Raw genomic sequence first — 5,740 nt, 5'->3', positions numbered from 1 at the left:
ACGAATTTGAAATTGACTTAATTTAGCATGTGTTATTTGTTTATTGTTTTTTTTAATATTATGCTGATTGGGACATAAACCCTTCATTTCCCTCCCTATCCCTCTCATTTCACGAACCGTTCATCTTACTTGAACCTGACATCGAGTCATCACCACCGCCGTAGATTTCAGGCGACCCATGCCTAGAACTCTACGCGCTCAGTACCCTAACATAACCATCTTCCACTGGTTTAGTAACATCCCGAAATTTTTAAACTTGATTTATTAAAGTTAAAAATATTTATTAGCTTGATTTCGTTTTAAATAATTACGAATAATCAAATTTCGTTATTTTAAACATTTTTACGATTTATTTTAAACAATAAATTTATAAACGAAAATTTATTTATTTTTCGTTAACGGTTTTTTTTATAAAGAATTATTTTAGCTTAACATTTCTATTTTTAGTAGTTTCCAAAAATGGCAACCAAATTTCTGAATTTATTCCAACTATGTAAAATTACAAAAATGCCCTTAGAAAATCAAAATTCCATTTTCCCTCTTCTCTTTGCTCTCCACGTACATTGCAAGAATGAAGAAAATTCTTCATTCCTCTCCTTCCCTCAATTCAGTCTTGATTCATGCCTTGCTCCTCAAGGATTTCAGCTTCTCTTTCACTCTACTTGACTATACAAATCAGTCTTAATTCCAATTGGAATTCAACATCAGAAATCAAAATCAAAACCAAATTTCAATTTTCATTCTCTTCTCTGCTTCGAACCACCACCACCATCGGTGGCTGCCGCCACCAAAACCACCGTCAATCACCACTACCCCTGCTGCCTAGCACCACCTCGATCATCCACCACCGTCGCAGCCACCCCTTATTTCCCTCCTCTCCTCGCAGCTCCACAACTCCCTTCCCCTGCCTCCCTCTTTTCGTCCCCCTCCTGCACCACCACAACCACACCACCACTCTCCAGCCACCGCACCACCCCCTAGTAAATCCCCGCCCTCAAAAAGACCCCGGTGAACGGCTGCTTGCCGCCCAGACTCGACCGGAAACACCCCTCTGCTTTCCCCTGTTCGCGCGACCACCCTTCCCCCTTCTTGTTGTTTCGCCGGCACAAACCACACCACCACCGCCGCCTCTCCGGCGCGGTTCCGTGATGCGGCGCCGAACCACTTGAGCCCAACCGCCCAGCCACCCAGCCTCCTCCAGTCCTACTCCTCCTTCTTCCTCTTCCGTCGTGCACTCGTGCGGCCTGCTGCTTGCTTACCCACGTTCCAGAAACAAAGTTCCACTTGGGAACTTTTGTTATCTAATTTCAAGTCAGCCAACACCAAAGTCCAAGCCCAATATCCATTTTTGGTAAAGCTCTACCTACTTTGGACACACACACCTATTTTTGTATTAATGTTATTTCTTATAAATAAATAAATCATTACTTTTACATTGTTATATTTCAAATTAATAACTTAGAAATTATTTTGACTTAAGATTTAATAAATTTTCATGTATTGATTTTATGGAAATATTAGTGGTTTTAAAGCACTTATTGTTTTAATACTAAATTTAATTAATTAATATCTTGAAAGAATTCAGACTCGAGGCTCAGGATGAACGATCCATCGAACAGGAAGTATAAACTACGGTTGAGGTAACATCTATTGCTAACACCCACAATCCCCTTATGAAATGTGTTTTATGAAATTATGAAATGTGTTTATAATGATATGTTTTTTTTGGATTGTGGGCTATGAAATGTATTTATGAAGTTTGTTTTATGCATGATGATATTCAAATGTGTTGATAAATGATTTTATAAGAGTGATGTTTATGAGTTACGAATAAGATACAAAACATGATAAATAAAAGTGTAACAGGTTCTGGCAGTTAGTGGGGTTACTATTTCTAGGTCGTGCACGTACCGCCGTACCGCGGGACACCCAACAAGGGAGAGTGCTCCTTGAGGGTTACCGCAAGCTAAAAAAAGAAACTAATTAGGTACGGGCGTATGTCCAACAAGGGAGAGTGCTCCTTGAGGACTATCGCAAGGTGGGAGACGTCCCGCAAGGCTAACTTGTCAGTTACCAAGTAAAATGAAGGTTTTATGAAAGATAATGGGAACTATCAAAGTTTCAAGTTATAAATAATGTTTTATTGCATTTATGAAAATGTTTTACTATGTTCTATTCTCCCTGATTGCAAAGTAAATAAAATGAATTGAAATGAGGTTACGCTGTTAGGGTAGTATGTTACTGGGCCTCGGCTCACGATATTGCTTTTGTTTTAGGTACGAAGAAGATCATGGGATGCCTTAGAGTGAGGATGCAACCACCAAATTCACGATCGATGTTTAGTAAAGATAACTATGTCATTAGCAATAAAGGGATGTATTATTTAAAGTCTAAGTTTGATTTCATGATTTGAGTTAGATTTTAATATTAATGTTTAATCAGATGTTAAAAGTATTTATTATTAAAGTTTATTTAGTAATTTAAAAAAAAGGTTATGTCGCCTTGTATTTCCCACGAGGGAAATAGGCATGTGACGCTCCGACTAAGCTAGGGTTTTTCGCTGCTAACTAAAGATAATTAACCTAATTTATGGTGTTTAGAAGTCGGGGCGTTACAGTTTGGTATTCAGAGCCAAGGTTCTGGATCATAAGTGCTAAACCTTACAGGTTTTGCACGTAATAGAATTCAATAGGCTTTAAGCAAAGAGTTTTAAGGAATAAGTTAAAAAGAATATGTTAAATTCAAGTCAAGCTAAAATGGAATGAGTGTGAGTGTAGGAACGGGATTAAAGGGATTTATTCTTCTGTTATTTATGTTTTCTTGATTGAATATGTTATGCGAAATATCGACTATCGAGGTTACTAACGATGCCACGAACGAAGTTCACAAGCGCAACATTCACGACGACGTCATCCACAATGATATTTTCCATGATGATATTTACGACGACCAATCTATAGAAGACCACAAGAGATGATGGAACGATTAGGAACGGCAAGTACGATGTTAACTGAATTAGTCAAAGATTTTCAGCAAACGAAAGACACTAAAGAGAACGAAAATGCGTCACTATTCGAGAAGATTTCACCCTCGAATCCACCAATCTATGACGACAAGCCCGATTCGATGGAACTTGAAAAAAATGGATCAACCAGATATATCAACTATTCGAAACTTTGCAATGCCCGACAAATAGGAAGCAAGTGTCGTGCAGAAACGAATACGTGTTATCGATGTGGAGGGAAGATCATTTCGTCAGAGACTGTCCTTAACCACCTTTCACGAATACAGGAGGAGCAACCTCGACCGATCACGGACGGAGCAACGATGCTAAGGTTAATCATATCCTATCACGACCACCAACATACGTAAGAGCTTACATAATGAAAACGAAGATGACGCCAATGCTTATATTATTTTATCTCTCTCACTCTGGAACCGAACTTCCCTTGATTTCATGTTTTATCGAGTTTCCTACCCTAGACAGACTAGGCAAATTTTAAGCATTACTGTTTTCTTGGAAGAAGTTAAGTTAAGCACGATGCGAACTCAAAGAATTTGTGGATATGAATTGTTTTGAGGAACTTTTATGGTTATGAAATCTTTAAGGATAGTATAAATGTTTAAGTATCAAACGAGCACAAGGTTGTATTTCACGAGTGGTGGATCATTAATTAAGTAAAGGTTTTCTAGGTTTAAAGTGTTCAAGTTAAGAATGAAATTGATTTTAGGGTTATCTTCCTGTGTTATTCATGATGAATATTTTGGTGGTAATAAGTACAAAAGTCTACTATCTAAATGATGATTGATATGCCTCTGTTAAGGAAGCTAAGCTAGAAAATTTAAAAGTTATGCAAGAATATTATGTGAAATCGAGCATGATTTATGGTGAAAATATGAAAGTGGGTTTGCATATAAAGTTTTGAGGACCTTACCAAAATAAGTTATTGAGAATTAGTTTGTCTATTAGGTTGATGATATAAATGAATGTTATGGAATCGAAAAGAATTATGAATGATTGAGGAATGCAATGGAATTGAGAATAGAAAATTGACAAAATGACATGTCTATGGAACCAGGGAGTCTGAACTAAGTTCTCTAGGAGCTAGGCACGCTTGATGGCTTAGCATTATCTGCAAAATACGAGATTTACTTGAAGGAAATAATGCCCTTGGTCCAAGTATGCATTCTATGATAAGTCTAATAAATGCGGTTCAGTATTAATTAACAAGTTAATAATTCAGTGAGATCAAGTGAGCTGAATGCCTAGCTAGAGGCCGCTTCAATTCAAGTGGAATTAATGATATTAATCCACAGCTTACTCTTGACTGAACCCGTAGGGTCACACAAATAGTACGTAAACGGATCAAGTATTTAATGGCATTAAATACTCCATCTATGAATATTCGGAATCGACGGATCTTGGTTTCAGTGGGAGCTGAGATTGTCACAAGCAAGAAATGAATACTCCGGAAACGATGATATTGCCGGAAACGGAAATATGGATCGTATCGGAAATATAAATATTATCCAAGTCGTAGATGTTGCCGGAAACGGAAACATGGTACGTATCGGAAAATATTATCGGAAATGGAAATATTACCAGAATCGGAAATATTGCCGGAAACGGAAATATTGTCAGAATCGGAAATATTACCGGAATCGGAAAATAATTCCGGAAACGGAAATATTAAATATTTGTTCGAAACGGAAATTAATTCCGGAATCGGAAATGTTAAATATTGTTCGTATCGGAAATGAATTCCGGAATCGGAAATTTAATCGGAAACGTATCGTACGAATAAGCATCGGACGAGGCCTGCCGGACGAGGCCCAGCACGAAGCCAGGCCATCGCCCAGCAAGCCAAGCGCGCCGCACAAACAGCCACGCCAGGCCCAGCGCAAGGGCAGGCCCAGCAGGCCGTGGCAGCGCGCACAGCGCGCGCGGGAGCTGCGTGGGCTTGCAGCTCGCACAGGCCTCGCTGCGTGGGCTGCTGCTCGTGCGCACGCATGGGCGGCCCATCGTGGCTGCCGTGTGTGCGTGTGTAAGTGTTTGTGTTCGTGCACGTTTCCTAAAACGTGCAGAGTTCGGTTAATGATTAAATTCCTAATTCTATTTGATAAATTAATTAAATTAGAGTTCTTGTAGGATTCTAGGTTTAATTAATTTGTATCTGAATAGGATTCCAATTCCCTTTCCATACCCCTATAAATATGTGGCCTGGGTTCACAATTTATAACGAGTTTTAAAAAGTATTCAAAGTGAGTTTTTGAGAGAAAAATTCAGCCACACATCTTGCTCAAAAGTGCCGAAAATTCTAGTACCTTAAGGGCGATTCTAGTTGGTCAATCTTAAGGCGGATCCGGACGTGCTGTGGACTATCTACGGAGGGACGACACTTGGAGTCCTAAAGACTTGTTCTGGTTCGGTTCGGGCGCAGCTAGGGAGGGCACGCAACAAAGTGTATGCATCTAAATTATGCTATATGATTATGTGTAAATAATATGTAATCCTGGGTTAATGGTTGTTTCCGCATGATTTATGTAATATCATATGTATCATAACCTAACAGTGGTATCACGAGCCCCTTATTATTTTCATAATCTAAATTGCATGAACATGGTTAAATATTACAAATTTGCAAGAATTAAAAGGGGTGATTAATTTTCGTAATTGTTAATTAATTGCAAATTGCGTTTATTTAATTATACGTACGCAGTTTTTCGGCAGTTTCTTCGT

The 5,740-nt window shown here is 38.6% G+C and overlaps 1 long non-coding RNA gene across 1 annotated transcript; it reads left to right on the top strand.

Moving 5' to 3' along the window:
* The first annotated feature begins 712 nt into the window (after window positions 1-712).
* LOC130464008 (uncharacterized) lies at window positions 713-2,480 on the top strand. The gene is made up of 3 exons (XR_008924296.1): window positions 713-1,351; window positions 1,579-1,640; window positions 2,277-2,480. It is a non-coding gene; the product is annotated as an uncharacterized lncRNA (long non-coding RNA).
* The last annotated feature ends 3,260 nt before the right edge of the window (window positions 2,481-5,740 follow it).

This window comes from Spinacia oleracea, chromosome 6 (genome assembly GCF_020520425.1).
Source record: "Spinacia oleracea cultivar Varoflay chromosome 6, BTI_SOV_V1, whole genome shotgun sequence".
Classification (NCBI taxonomy): Eukaryota; Viridiplantae; Streptophyta; class Magnoliopsida; order Caryophyllales; family Amaranthaceae; genus Spinacia; species Spinacia oleracea.
This window is presented reverse-complemented; position numbering and strand designations above follow the sequence as displayed.